Below are 20,453 nucleotides of genomic sequence, written 5' to 3' on the forward strand. Positions count from 1 at the left end.
AAAGACTCGACAGATGCTGAGACATGAATGAAAAAAAAGAAAGACCTTTTAATAGAACACGAAGACATGTTTATGGATTTCCACAGAGGGAGAAACCAGCAGGCTCAGAGCTCTGACTCACCTACAGCTGCCTATCTGTGGAGCAGACACAAAAGCTTGAGTTCTTGGTTCTTACCCTAGGGTCCCTTCCGAGACAGCACTCTGAGCCTACACTTAGGCAGTAAAAGCAAGAAGAACAGGCTACAGACAAGATGCAAGTGCCCTACAGTGAGGAAAATTGGGGTTTTCTTTGAAACCTGTACAGAAATAGTCAAATTGCCCGAGTGGGGAAAAATGGATGAGAAAGGTAAAGAAAAGAAGAAAAGGGATGGGAGGAGAAGGAAGAGAAGGGAAAATGCCAAATAAGGATCATCCTAACCAGAAAGAGTGCCTGCCAATGATTCTCATTTGTTTAACTGATTTATAGGTGTTTTGTTTTTATTTTTTTTGTTTTAAATTCTGTACATGAACACTGCGTATATATTTTCTTTCCTTCCTCCTCATTCCTCATCCCTCCTATATTCATGATCACTCATGTAAAATTATTATTTGCACATATATGTGTGTGTATACACACACACACACACACACATATATATATATATATATATGCACATGTATATGTATGGCCTGAGAGTTCATTAGCTTCACTCATGCGCACATGTGTTCAGGGATGAATACTTACCATTAGAAACCTTATGTGGGAGTTTATCCTTGAATGCAACAGACTTGCTCTCTCTCTCTCTCTCTCTCTCTCTCTCTCTCTCTCTCTCTCTCTCTCTCTCCCTCTCTCTGTCAGCAGCCTCTTGACTGTGGACCTAGTTGGGGAGTGGCTAACAGCAAGGTGATTTACCCACCTTGCTGCACAAGTGTGAGGACCAGAGTGAGCATCCCCAGAAGCCTGGGCCAAGCTGTCTAGCTAGATTAGCTGATGCAGTGAGCGCTTGAGCTCGGCATTTAAGACGCCTACTGACAGGTAAAGTGTTGAGCTGAGACAAAAGGACTGGAGAATTGGTGATATAGGGACGCAGAAGCTTGTTCCAGGTGAGAGAGTGTTTCTCCGCTTCTGCCTCTCTTCACTATAGAGCTGTGGGGATTGACATATCTGCTTGGATTTCCTGTCACCATGAGCAACCCTCTCCCAATCCTCCATGCAGGCTTAACATCTGCTAAAACTCTGTGTTGCTCTTCTGGGTCCTCTCATCTGTTAAGTATCCAAGCTCTCTTCAAACACACTAACACTAACAAGAGAGCCATAGTCTTAAAAGAAAGGGTGCTATGCACAAGCAAAGATGCAAAGGGTTCACAGCATTAAACTGTTTTACAAGAAAAATAAACTATAATTAAAAGCAAATTATTCCTCTTTCCACCCTCTTTCCATAGTAATTATTCCTAGAAAGCACATGTGATTTTATTTTATTTTTTAGTTTTATTTTATTTTTATTTATTATTTTATATATTTATTTTTCCTTTTGTTACTGGAAAATATATTTTGATCATGTTTCACCCTTCCCCAGTTCTTTTCAGATCCTTACTTTAGTTCTTGTTATAAATAGAACATGTACCAAATTTTGGTATACAATATATATGTAACGAGCAAAGAAGGTATCTTTTTAAAAGAAGTTATCAACCCAGATCACTGAGAGAATGGTAGTGACGTTATAGAGAGATCAAGGATGGATGTTCCTACTCAGAGGCTAGCACTGGATTTACACCTTTACTTTACCAAAACTATCTAGACAGATACAAATAATTAAGTCTTGGGTCACTCTGAATGAATCCCGATGAACAGAAAAGACTACAAGGTAGTTCGCTGAATTATTTGAATTCGTAGGGATATGACCTAGCTCTTCACTCAAAATAATACATTTTGAAACCTAACCACATCCTTTCCCATTAGCTTTTTGTTGAAAATACAAGGTGTAATAATCGAAAGAGTAAATGGTTTGACTCTCAGAATGATTTTTAATGAATTTTTTTTCTGATACAGGGAAACGAATTGGATAGATTCGTTGAAGTAAAAATCCCCAATTATATTGTTTCCTTGTTTAATTAAACAAATTCTAGATAGTTTTCACAGTAGCATTTCAGAGACCTCTCTTGTGTAGAATTACTTACAGCTGTAAAACAATTTGTTCTTCTAAATAAAAACACTAATATAATCCTGACCGAGCATCCATCAGGTATAATGCCCAATTCCACTTGGTCTCCCTTCAGAAATCACTGACTAATTCTCAGACATTTTCTTTATATGATTGAGATTTGACTTGTTATGAAAAATAACTTCTCCATGTTCAGTGAGTTGTATGGGTGCTGTTCCCAGCAATGGGCCCCTATTGTCAGTTTTGTGAGAGGAACTCTATGTCTTAGAAGCAGCCTGGATTGTTTGGGGATTTTCATGGAACCCCCTTGAACAACTCAATTGAGTGCAACTCAGTAACATCACTGGAAGCCTTGTCTGGCTACAAGAGATGGCCAGTTGAGACACTTTCCTGTCAGTACTAGTTCTCATTAGGAACATTTTCACAGATTCCACGAAGTTTTCACCACACTAGGTTTCCACACCATGCCAAATACTGCTTGGGTAAGCAAGAACTAGAGACCAAAACAGCCCAGACACTTAGGGTCAAACTAAATATTACTAGTCTGAAAAATGTATTAATAAAATGACTCCCAATGATATTCTGCTACACTCAAAGAGCAGAGTCTTAACCAGTCATAATCAGAGAAGCTTTCTCTGACTGTAGATAGAAACAGAAGCAGAGGCCAGCCAAAGGTTATGCAGAGAGAGTCTCAATGGGGTATTTCCATCAAATCCTTCCCCTCAGGGCTCAAGAACTTCCAAGGTAGAGGGGATGGAAAGATCTTAAGAGCCAGAGGGAATGAAGGACATCAGAAAGAAGAACATGGCCCTTTGAATCAACTAAGCAAGGCACATATAAGCTCACAGCGACTGAAATAGTAGCATAGGGTCTATATAGGTCTATGCCAGGCTCTTTGTATAGATATAACTATTAGCTTAGTATTTTTCTTAGCTTCCTGACTGTGAGAAGGAGTGGGGTCTCTGTCTCTTGCGCCTTCTCCTGGGATTCCTTTGCTTCAGCTGACTTGTTGCATTCAACATCAATATGATAGTTTTGGCTTCATCATGTTATATTTTATTTTGTCATATTTGGTTGTTATCTCTTAGAAGCCTGTTTTTTTTTCTAATGAGAACAAGGAGGGAGTGGATCTTGAGGCGAGGAGGCGTGGGAAGGAAGTGGGAGGATTCAAGTGAGGGAAAACTATAATCAGAATATATTGTATAGGAAAAGAATCCATTTTCAATAAAAGAAAATTACAAAAAAAGCAATTACTTAGGGTGCCCCGAAAGGCTCATCAACTAAGTTATTGATAAAGTTGTTTTCTTTAAACATCTTAACTCATTGAAAAACAACAGTATCTCTCATTATTCTGGAAAAATACCTTTTTCTGTACCCCAAATGCATAAAACAATTTTAAAACTAATTTCAAGATCTTCCAGAAACAAAATAATTTTATTCATGCTCTATCACTTCAATTACTCTGTGTTGGTGAATTCAATCCCTCTCCTGTTTGATGGCTTGATGATAAGCAGCAGCCAGAATCTTAGGGCCTTAGTGAGCTGAGTATTTGGTTTTTTTTTTTAAATATCTTGCAGCTACCTAAAACTTTGCCAGTCTAGAATACCAATGGCTCAAACACTATGATCAGCAATTAATGAATTTTGATCTCATGAAACCGAAAAGCTTCTGAAAGGCAAAGAACACTGTCAATAGGACAAAATGGGACCCAACAGATTGGGAAAAGATCTTCACCAACTTTACATCCAACATAGGGCTAATATCCAAAATATATAAAGAATAAAAGAAATTGGGGCTGGGGATTTAGCTCAGTGGTAGAGCGCTTGCCTAGGAAGCACAAGGCCCTGGGTTCGGTCCCCAGCTCCGAAAAAAAGAACCAAAAAAAAAAAAAAAGAATAAAAGAAATTAAATACCAACAAACCAAATAACCCATTTTAAAAAAAAATGGAGCAGAGGTAAACAGAGAATTCTCAACAAAGGAATCTCAAATAAACAGGAAATACTCACAGAAATGTTCACTCTTCTTAGTCATAAGGGAAAAGCAAATCAAAAACAACCCTGAGATTCTATCTTATACCCATTAGCATGACTAAGATAAAAAAATCCTCAAGTGACAGCACGTGATGGTGATAGTGTGAAGCACAGAGAGCACTCCTCCATTGCTGGTGGGAGTGAAAACTTGCACAGCCACTCTGGAAATCAAAGTGGTGGTTTCTCAGAAAATCGGGAATAGTTCTACCTGAAGACCCAGCTCTACCGTACCTAGACATATGCCCAAAAGAGGCTCCACTATACAAAAAGGCTCTACTATGTTCATAGCAGCTTTATTCATAATTACCAGAAACTGGAAACAGCCCAGATGCCCCTCAACCAAAGAATGGATACAGAAAATGTTGTTCATTTATACAATGGAATACTACTCAGCAATTTTTTTAAGGACATCATGAATTTTGCAGGCACATAGAACTAGCAAATATCATGGTGAGTGCGGTGACCCAGACCCAAAAGGACATGCTTTTGGTATGTACTCGCTTCTAAGTGGATAGTATCCAAAGCGTACAGGATACCCATGCTGCACTTCTCAGATCCAAAGAAGCTAAACAAGAAGGAAGACCCAAGCAAAGATGTTTGAATCTCACTTAGAAGGGGGAATAAAATAGTCATAGGAAGCAGATAGAGGAAGGGAACTAGGTGGGAGAAGGGAATGAGGAGGGTCAGGATTAAATGTGGGGAGAGACAGGAAGGAAGGCCAGAAGGTCAGGAGAATGACACAAAATAGGCAGCCGGCAGGGTTGGGGGTGGGGACATTTTTAGGACATGCTGGAGACCTTGAATGGGGGAGGGTCCCAGGAGTCTATGAGAGCTACTTTAGCTGAGACTCTTAGCAGTGGGGATATGGACTCTGAAGTGGCCACCTCCTATAGCCAGGTAGGACCCCCAGTGGAGGGATAAGGACACCAACCAACTCACAAAACTTTCTACCCAAAATTTGTCATGTCTATAAGAAAAGCGGGGACAAAGATGGAGCAGAGGCTGAGGGAATGGTCAGCCAATAACTTGAGACCCATGCCAAGGGCGAGCACCAATTGCTGACACTGTTCATGATGCTCCATTATGGTTGCAAACAGGAGCCAAGCGTAATTGTCCTCTGAAAACTTCACCCAGCAGCTGACTGAAACAGATCCTGAGGCCCACAACAAACATTGTACAGAGCTTGTAGAGTAATGGATGAGTTGGTGGAAGGATCAAAGGCCCCAGAAGGATAGGAATTCCATAAGAAGATGAATAGTCAACTAACCTGAATCCTTATGAACGCTCAGAGACAGAACTACCAAAGCCTACACAGGCTGGACCTACCCACCACCCTGCACATATGTAGCAGATGGGCAGCTCTATGTTCATGTGAGTCTCCCAACACTGGATCAGGGGCTGTCCCTAAAGCTGTTGCCTGTTCGTGGATACCATTCCAGTCTAGACCCAATGGGAGAGGATATGCCTAGCCCTTTATAGACTTGATGTGCCAGGGTTGGGGTGATACCCAGGGGGTACTCTACCCTCTCAGGGGAGAAGGAGATGGATAATGGGGGAAGGAACTATGAGGAGACATCAGGAGGACTGGACTGGGCTGCAGTGGGGATGTAAAATAAATAAATAAATAAATAAATAAATAAATAAATAAATAAATAAATAATAAGGAAAATAGCCTATCTATACCAGAATTATTCATCCTCAATGAAAACCCTTCTCCATCTAGATATTTGGTTTCTTTGATTGGGCATGCAGTTTTCAAAAGAACTTATCCTGAAATTCTTTTCCCATGCCTTTTCCATTGATTTATTGAAATTCTACTACTCAATCTGTCTCTATCTCCTTTTCCAATTCCTTGCCACATCATCATTTCTCAGTGGGATGACTCACGTACCACTGCTACATCATTACTTCTCTTTCATCATTCCCCTTCCACATGAGATACTGAATATTGTTTGTGTATTTAGCCTTCAAATCTGATCACTGCCATAGTCACTTTTGGGACCCTCTTGGATCCCCTGAAATGTTTGACCCCTGCAGAGCCCTGCTGCTGCTTGTAGAAGCCTTTTGTTCCTAACAAAGGAACGCCTGACACACCAGGGCAAACACCTGGGCGATGGTCCTTTCCCTCCTGTCTTTTGTTCTCAGTCTTTGTTCCTGGTCTTCCTGGATTTCTCCCCAGTAAATTTGGGGCATGTGTTTGGTCTTTTGTTACTAAAGCCTTAAGCCAGGTTTTCCCACTGTGCTTCCTGGAATTTTCCACTCAGTGAACTTGTGGTATATATTCAGTGAATAAAGCTACAGATTTGGCATTCTCTCTTAACCCAAATGACCCGAATATGTGTGTTTTTTAATCCTGCAGGTTTACGCCTGGATCTCAGTGCTGTGTCGGTGCAAGTGTTGACAGTCAGAATTGTTTTATGGTCCCCATTTTGCTGTAGGTTATGGCATAAACTTCTTTGCATAGCTTACATGACATTTTTTATCTAGTTTATTACCTCATGTCCAGGTTTAACTTCTCTCAAGTACCTACCTAAACACTTTATTTTCAAAATCTTGGAAAAAGTTTACACTCACTCACTCACATCCCCATGCCCACACATTAGAATTGTTCCTTCTACTAAATCCTGACCTCTTATCGTTCTGAAAGGAGAATTATACGAATTCTAGGTTTGGAGATACAAAATTAAAAGAATAAACCCCAAAAGGCCACAGATACAAAATTAAAAGAATAAACCCCAAAAGGCCACAGACCGAGGGCTAAGCCCTACAGCCAGGACTAGCAGGCCATAAAGATAAAGGAGCACAGGAAACACTGTCTAGGCAGGACTGGCAAGCCATGAAGATAAGGAAAGGAATGCAGAACAGACCAGGAGTACCAGATCTGACTCACAGGCCACCTGGCAGGAAGAGATAAGCCCCCAGCCCCCGACATCCAGGACGCCCCAAACCTGCCAATGTGTGTAGCTATACCTTATTACCTCATCATGTGAAATAGCCAATCATATGTGAACATGTCTATGTGCCTCGTTTGAATCCACCAATCCCCGTAACTATGCATCTGCTTCTGTACGCCCGCTTCTGCATCCCCAATCCCTATAAAAGCCCCATGCTGGAGCTGCTGGGCGCGCAAGTCCTCCGAAGAGACTGTGTGCCCGCAGGTACCTGTGTTTTCCAATAAACCCTCTTGCTGATTGCATCCGAGTGGACTCGGCTCGGTCATTGGGCGCTTGGGACTCCTCCTGAGGGAAAGGTCCTCTCTGGGGGTCTTTCATTATGGGGGCTCGCCCCGGGATTTGGAGACCCTCTGCCCAGAGATCACCGACCACCCACCGGGAGGTAAGCCAGCCGGCGTTTGTCTTGTCTGTTGTGTCTTGTCCTGTGAACGATCGATCAATAGGCTCAGATCTGGGGACTATCTGGGCGGGCCAGAGAAGGAGCTGACGAGCTCGGACTTCTCCCCCGCAGCCCTGGAAGACATTCCAAGGGTGGTTGGAGGAGAGGGAGATCCGGATCCGTGGCACCTCCGTCCGTTTTCGGAGGGATCTGCACCCTTGATGACTCCGTCTGAATTTTATTGGAGTAGAGGATCCAAGACCCTCGCTGACTCCGTCTGAATTCTTGGTTTCAGTTTGGTACCGAAGCCGCATGGCGCGTCTGTTTGTTACTTGTTTGACTGTTGGAATTGTTTGTCTTCTTTGTGACCTGACTGTGGTTTTCTGGATGTGTTGGTGTCTGTTAGTGTCTTTTTGACTTTTGTTTCGTGTTTGAATTTGGACTGACGACTGTGTTTAAAATCTTGGACCGATGACTGTGTTTGAAATCATGAAACTGTTTGCTTTGTTCGTCGAAGAGTTTTACTTGGTCCCCTTAACGCTTAGTGAGTAAGAAACTTAATTTTGTGGACCCCGCTCTAGTGGCAGTGTGTTGGTTGATAGCCAAAGTTAATTTTTAAAACATAGTGTTTTGGGGGTTGGGGATTTAGCTCAGTGGTAGAGCTCTTGCCTAGCAAGCGCAAGGCCCTGGGTTCGGTCCCCAGCTCTGAAAAAAAGGAAAGAAAAACAAAACAAAAACATAGTGTTTTATCTGTGCTTGTGTTCGCAGCCAGCTGTGATGAACTGGGAAAGATTTAAATTTTCCTTGGGAGTAAGGAATCTTAAAGGCGGAGTTTCAGCCGGTATGGCACTTAGTGCGTAGCTGCCTAAAAGATCAGAAATGCTGTCAACAGGCTATAAAAAAAGGGACAGGTGGTGTTAGAAATGCTACGGGAAGAACTATCTAAAAAGGCTGAGAGCGAGGTAGGAGAGGACTATAAGGAAAACAAGAAAGGAATTTCTGACATTTGCTCACAGAAGGAGAGCGCTCATTAAGAGAAGTTCTTTAAGGAAGCCTGCCTTATCTGCTGTCCTTATTCCAAGGGAGGAGTCAGTCTCTAACATTAAATTACTTTTCTCACTGATCATCATTAACATGGAGAGTGCCTTTGGTCCTATCCCCACAGCAGCCAGTTCCTGCCCCTATGGTTAAAATGCCCCAGGTTGGGGGACAAAAAGAGCCCCTAAAATAGTTTCAAAGAATCTACAACTGTGAAGAACTTTGTTTTGCCAGTCAGGATTAATGTTTTCTTTTCCATGGGCTTTTAAACCCAGTGAGACAGTTTGGTAAAGGGCTGTTACTAAAGTCCTGAAAGCCCCAGGTGAACTGGTTACAATTCTTTTGTCAGCTGCTTAGTATCTAGCACCCAGGTTCTAACCATCTTTCCATCCTTTTGTTATTAGTTGTTACTAGAAGCCTAGTGTCATTTGGAGGCTAGTTCTCTTGAGAGGCAAAGCCACCAAGCTGACACTGAAGGGAGGTAGGTACTCCTTAAGGGAAAATCTAAGCCCAGAGAGACAGCTGGTAACAGCTAGGCTGCCTCTCTGCTCGCCTTTCTGTTTCATAGACAAAGCTTGTTCTTATATTTACAGTGGCCTTTTTGTCCAAAAAAAGGCCTCCTGGTTTAGCTGTGTGACTAAATGCTATTTGTCCTCTTCAGTGGACCTCTCTCCTCTAGATTCCCTTCTTGTTTTCTCACCATCCCACGTGAGATGCTTGTTAGTAACTGTTACAGATCTTCTTTACCACCGAGGAAAGACAGAATCCTGCTAGAGGCCAGAAAGAATGTTCCAGACATGGATGGAAGGCTCCTGACTGTTGACTTCAATACGCCTGAAGGTAGGGAGTGCTCCAGGTCTGCCCCCAGGCTCCAAGGGTGGGTCTCCTAGGGGCTGGAAAATGCCCCACCAATCTGGCTAAGATAAGGAAAGGGTATGAAGAGAAAGTTACAGAAATTTGAAGGGTTAAGCTAAGTTGCTGAGAGTTAGTATAAGTTACAGAGAAAGTAAGGTTAAACAAAGAGAAAGAGAAAAGAAGGTAAAAAGAGCAGAAAGCTAGGGAAGAAAAGAGACAAAAAGAAGAGGAAGCTAGAGAGCTAAAGAGAGATAAAAGACAAGAGAGGAACATATACTGGCCACAGTAGTTAGGGAACCTAGGAAGACAGTACCTGGCAACAGAAGAGAATTCCTGGCTAAAGATCAGTGTGCCTAATGCAAAGAAAAAAAAGACACTGGGTCAGGGACTGCCCCAGAAAGAACAAGAAGGGACACTGGAGAGCCTCTCGGTCCTGGAGTGCTGGCTATATGCAGAGATAGGAGGGAAGCCTGCCCAGTTGTTTTATGGTTTCAGGGACCCAATGCTCTGTGCTCCTATGCTCCAGTGGGCCAGTATCCAAAGACCTTGGGTACAGGGGCCTACTGGCAACAAACAATACTTATGGACTGCCCGAAGAACAGTGGACCTTGGCGTGGGCCGGGTAACCCACTAGTTCATAGTCATCCCTGACTGCCCCCATCCCTTGCTCATGAGAAAATTGCTCCCCAAAATGGCTTGCGTGGGCTGAAACGGCTGGGTGAGGCCATGTGTATGCATATCTACAGACTGTGTATGCAGAGCTTAAGACCTGTCTCAGTGCACCAGTACCTGATGCTGGGAGATGAATGGCTTAGCGCTGTTCTACTTGGAACATATCACTCCTGCCAGCCGGGCACTAACAATTATCACCCAATCCAGGACTTAAACTGTGATAGAGTGGCTGATGTTTGCCTTTGAATAGAGTGTCCCAAAAGATGGGACCACTGGTCAGCTGCCATGGACTAGATTCTCCACCTGTTGGGGGCAATCTGGTCACCTTGCTGCCCAATCCTGACCTGGAGCCACCACAGCACGAGTGTCAAGCACTGGCAGAAGCCCATGGGTGGAGGAAAGACCTCTGCAACTGGCTGACTGACCCCTGCTGAAAGCCGAGGCTACCTTGTCCACAGACGGGAACAGTTCTCTTCATGAAGGTCAGAGATAAGTGGGTGCTGCCATGGTGGACAACACAATGTCATCTAGGATGGCTGAACCTCAACCCCCCCAGTACATCAGTGCCGCAGATGCCTTTGCCATCTCTTGGATGCCCTGGTGAAGCCAACAACTGTGAGTACTATTCATTGCTCAGGATATCAGGAGGGAAGAGATTCAGTGGCATTGGGCAGTAACAAAGCAGATAAAGTGGCTCGGGAAATGGCTATGCAGGAGCCTATCCTGGTTGCAGGCCTGCAAGAGACAGCCACTGAGAACTAGGATCGGACTAAGGGATGGCCTCACTTAGAATGTAAAACAGAAGAAAAGGCCCAAATTGCTTAAACGAAAAAAAAAAAAAAAAAAAAAAGACAATGACGCACTTGAGGGGAAAGCTATACTCCCCAGAGAACAAAGAAAAGACTCACTTTGCCAAATACAGAAATGGACTCATTTAGGAGATAAAAAGTTTGTCCAAGTAATTAAGTGTATGTAATAGACTTTAAGATTTTAGCCAGAGAGGCAGTAGAAAGTATAAGGTATGTCAATAAGTGAATGCTTACCAAGCAAACAGGGCAAAGAGACCTAGAGAATTTAGTGAAAAGTCGAAGTGAACTTCACTGAGATAAAACCAGAAAAATATAATCACAAGTATCTCCTAGTGCTTGTAGATACTTTTTCAGGAATAGATAGAAGCTTTCCTCACCAAACGAGAGACGGCCTCTGCAATCATCAAGAAGATACTGGAAGAAATCTTCCCCCGATTTGGAATGCCCAAGGTAATCTGGTCAGACAACGGCCCTACTTTCGTTGCCAAGGTAAGCCAGGGTGTGGCCAAGTATTTAGAGGGCGATTGGAAATTACATTGTATTTACAGACCTCAAAGTTCAGGACAGGTAGAGTAAATAAATAGAACTCTAAAAGAGACCCTGACCAAATTAACCATGGAGACTGGCGCAGACTGGGTGACACTCCTTCCCTCTTGCTCTCTTCAGAGCAAGAAATACCCCTTCCAGATTCAGCCTTACCCCTTTGAGATCTTAAATGGGGTCTCAGCCCCCCTGACTGTATTAGATGATGTTACTGAACCAACATGTCATAGTGCCATAGTAATAATGATTTGTGTGCCAGGCTAAAAGACCTACAGGTGATACAGAAAGAAATCTGCTCACAGCTGACAGCAGCCTATGCCCCGGAGACCCCTGAGTTCCAGGTCGGAGACTGCAGCTACACTGAGCCCAGACATTCGAGCCTCGCTGGAAAGGACCGTACCTGGTGCTGCTGACCACCCTGACAGCTGTCAATTCTCAGCCCTCACCAGCCGTGTACTAGCTGTTGGGGCTGAGAGCTGGGACCTAGAGGGAGATTCAGTCATGTTTGTCCTGGGTTCTATCAAGATAGGTGTGGGATAGGCTTGATTTCCATTACAAATGATATAACATTGCATATGTTAGTACTCCTAACACTTCTTGGGACTGTGCCTCAGGGATCACAATCTGTATAAGTTTAGAAGTTCTAAAAGCTAGTCATGACCTTCGTGTGTAGGTTTAGATAGTGTCCAGATTGGAATCCTGATGCTAAAGACTTAGTAAGACACAAAAAAGGAGTTGAGAATTACTTAGGGCTAAGGCTATCTAGGTGCTGCAAGGGCAGCACAAGGACATCTGCTGTTGCAATGCAAGGCTTATAGAGAATTCAGAACTGCCATTCAGGAGTAATTAAAGACTCCATGAATAAACTTAGAGAAAGGTTAGACAAAAGGCAGACAGAGAAGCGCATCAGGGATGGTTCGAGAGCTGGTTTAGTAGATCTCCTTGGATGACTACTCTGGTATTTTCCCTTATGGGACCCTTCTTAGTTTTGCTTCTGCTTCTGATTATACGTCCATGTGTGTTAGAGAAACTAGTTAATAGGTTTGACTCCTACAAAAAGATAGAGACGCTCAACAAGGTTGGTTTGAGTCTTGGTTAACTCGGTCTCCCTGAATGACTACCCTACTCTCTGCTATATGGCTGGGCCATTACTAATAATTTTCTTGGTTTTAGTTTTTGGACCCTGCGTGACAAACAGGTTAATTGCTTTTGTTAAAAATCGAGTGGGTGCTGTGTGGTTGATGGTTCTGAGAGAACAGTACCAGTCAGTTAGGACAACTGGTGAGACCAAATACGAGACTCGATATCAAAATTCTAAGATTAGAATTATTTAGTAGAAGGAGAAGGGAATGAAAGGAGAATTATACGAATTCTAGGTTTGGAGATACAAAATTAAAAGAATAAACCCCAAAAGGCCACAGATACAAAATTAAAAGAATAAACCCCAAAAGGCCACAGACCGAGGGCTAAGCCCTACAGCCAGGACTAGCAGGCCATAAAGATAAAGGAGCACAGGAAACACTGTCTAGGCAGGACTGGCAAGCCATAAAGATAAGGAAAGGAATGCAGAACAGACCAGGAGTACCAGATCTGACTCACAGGCCACCTGGCAGGAAGAGATAAGCCCCCAGCCCCCGACATCCAGGACGCCCCAAACCTGCCAATGTGTGTAGCTATACCTTATTACCTCATCATGTGAAATAGCCAATCATATGTGAACATGTCTATGTGCCTCGTTTGAATCCACCAATCCCCGTAACTATGCATCTGCTTCTGTACGCCCGCTTCTGCGTCCCCAATCCCTATAAAAGCCCCATGCTGGAGCTGCTGGGCGCGCAAGTCCTCCGAAGAGACTGTGTGCCCGCAGGTACCTGTGTTTTCCAATAAACCCTCTTGCTGATTGCATCCGAGTGGACTCGGCTCGGTCATTGGGCGCTTGGGACTCCTCCTGAGGGAAAGGTCCTCTCTGGGGGTCTTTCAGTTCATCTCTCAGACTCATACATGAATAATAAAATGAAAATATGTGTGAGAAGTATTTGAAAAACATAGAGGATTATTTTTACTTCAACAGATTCCTAAAACTACTATTCATTATTCCAGAAACCAAAGTTGCCTTGGAAACTTGGTGTTTAAATTCTGCTTTTCTGTTAGATTCCTCAAGGGTAGCTTTGTGACATTTCCTTTAGAAACAAGTTGGGGCTAAATGGGAAGGATGGATGCAGGACAGATAGTCTGGCTGTGATTGCTTCCCAAGTAACTTTCAGTTTCAATTGGGTTTCTCTGCCAAGAGACCAAACAAATCCATGTTAGTATCACTGAGTTATTTTTGGTCAGTTTTTAGGTAGATCAATTGTCCAGATTTTATACACATTAAGAAGAAAACTTGAGTTAAATAAGGAAAATGACATTAAGGAAATCTGGATTTTCTTGCGTCAGTAAGAACTGGCCCATGGTTGACCATGCATCAGATTCTGTTTTGGAGTCTCCTTTTACAATCTTTCTGCTGGAGATTTGCCCCTGACATATACCAGTTCAGTTCTGAGATACACTGAAGTGCAGATTGTCTGGGAATAGGTATCAAGCCTACCTGGGTTCCTGAAAGTGAACATTGGAAGTACAAAGAAAATAAAGAAAATGGGTCCTATACCATTTGTCTTATCGGGTCCTTACTATTTAAATTGCAACTGTGTTCATCTTTTCAATTTGTAGTATTTGAAACACCATGTATATGCTCTGCTCACGTTACTATAGAGACATTGGAAGCATATAGACTCAAGCTTCTTAGAGTGTTCATCTTTTCAATTTGTAGTATTCGAAACACCATGTATATGCTCTGCTCACGTTACTATAGAGACATTGGAAGCATATAGACTCAAGCTTCTTAGAGTGAATCCTTCTGGCCTTGTCTAAAGCGATGCCTAAGGGATTCAACTTGAGAGAGCAAAATCCACTTTCTGCAATGTCAACTAAGGAAGCAATCCTTTAAAAATATTTTCCAATGTTTCTTTATTGTTGGAGTTTCATGTAAATCTTTTTCAATGGAGATAATATGGTTCGTTTAAAAAGTTTAAGATACTTTATTAGTATTACTTTGATTAACAAATGAGGAATCTAAGGCTCAGGAAAGCTAAGACAATCTATCAATCTAACATCGGTCAGATCATAAGAACTTGACCTTGTATTCTAATGTTCACTCAGGTGGAGACAGAATACCTGAAATAAATTTGTAGTCTAATTACTTGAATTTTAAACCTATCCCTCACAAATTAATGGTGCATTGGGCTTACTATTCCTCTCTTCCTGCTTTCTTTTTTAATATAAAATTCTGTTTCATTGAGGCGTAACATATCATACAATTATAATAGAACATCGATCAATGAATTTTGAAAATAAGAAGTCTTGTATAATACATATTATTTTAATCAGGATACGATGTATTTTAATTGTTGGTTTCAGGTTTTTGCTTTTGAGCATTCTCTAGTTCAGTTTATTCATAAATTTAGAAAATAGTGTTATATACTAAACTGTAAGTTTATAGAATCTAAAGTAATATTATGACATTAGTAAAATGAAAAATAAACAAAGATAACATATCTATCATCTCAAATATTTAGTATTTTGATAAGAATATTTGAAATATATTGAATTGTATAAGAAAATGTGGTATTGAATTATTACCTATATGCATTTATCATGCACTTGATATTTTTATTTTTTTTTTTTTTGGTTCTTTTTTTTCGGAGCTGGGGACCGAACCCAGGGCCTTGCGCTTCCTAGGTAAGCGCTCTACCACTGAGCTAAATCCCCAGCCCCCGATATTTTTATTTTTAAGTTTAACAATTAATTCTATTTTTGAAATTTTAAGATATTATCCTTCCCTTCTTTTTCCTCCCTCTAAATCCTCTCCCTGTTTTCCTTTGAGATTTATGGTCTCTTACTTCAATAATTGTCAGCAGATGTGTTAATTCCTGATCAGTCTGGATACTATTACATTTTTGTTCATTTTCAAGGCTGACCACTTAGTATTGGGTAACAAGTTGGTGTTCTCTTCCCTGAGGAAGACTATTTCTCCCACTCCCAGCATTCTTCAGAAGATCGTAGTTTGTCATGTAGGGTTGAGGCCTTGTGGGCTTTTCTCCATCCACTTTGGCACATCCATTGTTACCATTCTTGTTAGACTCACATTTGAGCAAACATGTTGGTGAGACTTTAGGGGTTTATCTTCTGATGCTTTTAGAAGACACATTCTCACAGCAATCCACTGCATTTCCCCTTTCCCAGATTTGGTACATTTTGACAATCATCTATCCACACATTCCCTCCACTTCCTACCTACTCAGAACCACTGGGATCTATGCCTCCAACACACAGTCCTTTGTGGGTAGCACTTTTCTTGTGTGAGTTCAATTGTTTTCCATTCCACGTGTTAAAACATGTGGTATTTGTCTTGCCATGTTAAGGTTAGTCCCATTAACATATGTTAAGATCAGCGATCATCTATCCACATCTATCTCTAAGTTGCTTTGTACTGTGTAAAACTGCCTTTTCAGACTGGGCCTTGTTCTCATAGCTCCACGGTACAAGCATCGCGCTACTCATTTTCGTGAAAATACAGAGGCAGATGACTTTGCATCTGGCTGTGCGTGTAACCAGCACCATCTTTCTGAAACCACCCAGATTTATAAATAACTTATACGAAGTTGAGAGCCTACCACCTTATGAATCCATCAAAGTAAAATGCACACCTATGAGTGGTCACACTAAAATTATATCAGTAACAAGCCAGAGAATGTATCAAGTATCCCAGAAGAGAAAGGGTGCTGCATTCTCACCTGAACCCCATGAAGGGGAGGATACCCAACACTGTGATGGCAATAGCCACCACCACCGATCTGGGACTTGGCCACTCACAGTTTATTAAGGACCTGACAGGCAGAGATTTCCCAATGGTCCCATGGGTTCCAGCTTTACATTGATCCCTAGGGCCAGGGTGTCCTAGTTGAATTCCATCCATCCATTTTTCTTTGTTATCAACCCTGGTTCTGCACTTCCTTGTTACTGCTAGTCCCACAGCTCCATGGGAGTTTATTTTGACCAGTCTTGGCACAGCTCTACCCCTCCAGTTGAGCTCTAAACCAGTGCCTTCCACAGACATTCTCTTTGTGTCTCTTTTAGCAACCAGCCTGGTCCTACTCCTCTTTGTAATTCTATGAATGCTTCTGTGGCTTCTTGAACTCTTTTACAGGCATTCTATGACCTATATACAGATATATTTATTTTCCAATAAATAATGTGTGTTCTGAGAATTGATATTTATAGTCAAGATCAGAATAACAAAACTATATTTGGTATGCTATTAGGGGAAATCAGGAGTACTTGGCAATCCAAAGTCAACAAAACTGATATGAGTTGTGAGTTTATTGTTATTAAATCAATTATGATATTGTGGAAAGACACAACATGTCTGTCAATGCTTCTGACATAGTGCTTTTATGACAGCATGTTCTGCATTTCAATTCCTGTTAGTAATAACACCTCTTCCTTTGTAAGAGTCTGTAGTATTTTATTGTATTATGTATCATATTTTTGTTAGTAATTCATTGATAGACATCTAAATTAATTTCATATCAACTATTTGAAATAAAGCTGGACCACTCACTGGGATCTATGCCTCCAACACACAGTCCTTTGTGGGTAGCACTTCATAACCAGACCAGAACAACAATATGGCTTTCAAATATTAGCTTTCAAAAGAGTAAATTTGCCTCTTTACTCTTTTAGTCGTTGCCTTCACTATTTTACTGTACCTAGTATATTTTAACCTCTTTCACCTCTAACAACTCTCATAATTACCATGCACACATCCACATAGTTTATGATAATCTATGTCAAGATTGCCAACTCTATGACATTAGGAAAGGCTCTTTTGACACATAAGCTGATGTAGACACATAGACACACATGTACACACAATGACAGAGAGAGAGAGAGGGAGAGAGAGAGAGAAGAGGAGAGAGAGAAGAAAAATATTTGGAAAAAACATTCTGCATGTAATAGATGAAAAAAACAGCATAAAAGTTATCTGGAAGGAGGGGCGGGGGTTTAAAAAAAGTTATCTGGAAGAGTAGAAATTTTATATCTTTTATATAAATTATCTAAAGGCAATCAACTCTAAAGATACTAGGCTAGCTAAAATAAAGCATAGGAATCTACCTTGGTTGAGATATTGGATTCAGATACTCTATAACATTCCAGTGTTTGCTTAGACTAGGTATGTAGGACCGTACTACAAAGATGAACAGCACACCTGTTTGGATCCTTACTTTGTAAGAATACAAGACAATTTGATACAATTTCTTACAGTGAAACAAAATGATAAATGTTCATTGGAATTGATGCAGGTGGTTTCCTGCATGCTTTAAATACCTGGCTGTGGGCAATGACCCAATTTTCATCTCCCTGTTGACTGTTTCCAATTGAACTCTATAGCAGCCAATAACGCCAGGAGTCACACCAACAGGTGCTTCATCCTACATTCCTACTCCATGCCTTCTTTTCAGCCTTCACCTCTGGTTGACTTGCAGACACTCTAGGAATGGCATCTGTTAGTATTCTCTCTCGAAATCCAGGCCAACTGCTGCTGATCTGCAAATATGGAAGAAAATCTACCTCATATATGTCTCTGTTGTCTCATAGCTTCACTGTCCTATGTCAAATCAAGTTCCGTTCCACAGATGACAGTTCAAAGGAATTAAACACGGTTAACGCAAAGAGTCCTTCTTTTGTAGTACCTGAAAAGTAAGATGTGTCAGTTTTGTTTATTGTGATGACCATGCTGCAAGTGCAAAGGGGAACTTTTACAAGTATCCCCTGTGTGCTCCTGATCCCACCTCTCAGTCACTACGACCAAGATCTGTGTGCTCACTATAAGCAACAGTGAGTGAGAAACACGTCAGTCAAGAGGGCAGCCTTGTGGCGGACAGTGAGGTAAGGGAGAGCAAGCTATACAAACAAGAAAAGGAAGAGAGAAAAATACAATCAAGTGCTCGTGTACCTATAGGTCTGAGAGGGCAGGTACAGAGGACACTAGCCAGGGGGTAATTGCAAAAGCCTAAACAGAGGGAAAAAAATAAAATAGTTTACCTTGATGAATGTGGTAGTTTGAAAAAAAATTAGTTCCAGAAAAGTACTCAGGAGTGGCATTATTAGTGGCCTTGTTGGAGTGCTGTGGCCTTGTTGCAGAAAGTACGTTACTGGGGGTGGGCTCTGAGGTTTCAGAGGTTCAAGTAAAGCCCAGTGGCACTCACTCTTCCTGCTACCTGATGACCCACCTGTAGGACTCTCAGCTCTTTCTCCAGCGCCATGTTTGCCTGTGTGCCACCATGCTTCTCACCAAGATGATGATGGACTGATCCTTGTAAGAAAAGAAACATTTTGCTTTATAAGAGCTGCTGTGATCAAGGTATCTATTCACAGCATTAGAAGCCCTAACTAATACAGTGTGTTTCTGCCTGGCAAGTATGTGTGGAAGAATGCTTGATGTATAACAATCTGAAGCACGTGGAAACTATTAGTTTACTGAGCTTTAGCTTGTGAACTATTATATATTTATATATATTAATTAATATTATTAATTAATACATTGTAATACATTGTTAATAAAAGAGATACAAATTCCCATATTGAATCTCACCTTTAAGAATCATATCTGTTGACTAAACCTACATTAATAAAGCCACTAAGACCAAATGGAAAAGATCCTGGGTTATCAAAGGTTAATTTGCCTTCGTAACAAATCTTTTGGCTAATGTTTATATTGCCTAATGCTATTAGGCAATGTGATATATAATGATATTATATAATCAAAAAATTATTGACTTGATGAAATGTTATGGTGTTCTAGTAGTAGACTCAGTACTCTGAGGTAACTCAAATGCTAATAACCCAGTGCTGGCTGTCCAGGATGTGTTGAATCTGAAGGATTTAAGAGAGGGTCTGCTTCTGGATCCTTTTCACTTCCTGCAGGCCACCCGTCATGTTTGCCTCTGTCCTCCAGCCTTACAACTAATCACAGAAACCTCTGCTTTGCTGTTGCATTGTTTTTCTCTGACTTAGACCCTCTCACATCCTTCTTGTAAGGACCCAGAGATTATGTTGAGCTGCTTGGGTAATACAGGATAAGGTTCTGTCTTAAAATCCTTTGCATAATCACATCTGTTGGGACCTTTATACCAGATGAGGTGACATGTTTACAAGTTACGGGGATTAGAATGTGGACAACTTGGGGAGATATTATGTCTGTCCCAAATCACAGACATAATGCTAATGAAGACTTTAGAGTTTACAGTTTACAGAAGAAGATGGGAAGGTAATGTAAGTGAGTAAAATAGACCATATATTGGAAAGAGTGGAAGGAAGGCAAATTCCTCAGACATTGCTCAGACATTGCTGATTTTGAAAACCATATGCAACTACTGTGTGGAAGAAACAAAAGATGCTTCTAGCTCGTGCCTGTCCATTTACAGCCTTTGTTTTAAATAAATCTCCCCCTCTTCTGTCTTAATAAATGGAACAACTTCCTGCTCAAATAGCTACATACACGTTGTAACCAATTACACTGGCATAAATATTCTAAAGGGTAAAGTTCAAGAACGCAGTAAGAATGATAGATAGAAGTCTGTGTTAACTGGGAGATCTGCTGAGGACTAATTGGAAGAAATTGGCCAGAAAGGAAGTTGACTATTGCAGGAAATACAGACTACATTTTTAAAATATAGTAACTCTGTTCCCAGCAGCTCAGAAATTGTTCTCTGAGTTAGAGGCAGATGACATCTGTCTAATAGATTTCAAGGACTGAGGAGCCATAATTTTGGATGCAGGATCTGTGGCATTCAGCACAACTATTCAATAGTGCAACAAAGACAGTGTCAATATCCTACTTGTTCTGAATGCTTTCCTAGAAGTCTTCTGACAATCTCTGAGGTTTAATGTGTATTGTGTGAGAGAAAGGATTAAAATATACCTTGAGTAT

The sequence above is a fragment of the Rattus norvegicus genome, chromosome 1, assembly GCF_036323735.1.
Source record: "Rattus norvegicus strain BN/NHsdMcwi chromosome 1, GRCr8, whole genome shotgun sequence".
Taxonomy (NCBI): Eukaryota; Metazoa; Chordata; class Mammalia; order Rodentia; family Muridae; genus Rattus; species Rattus norvegicus.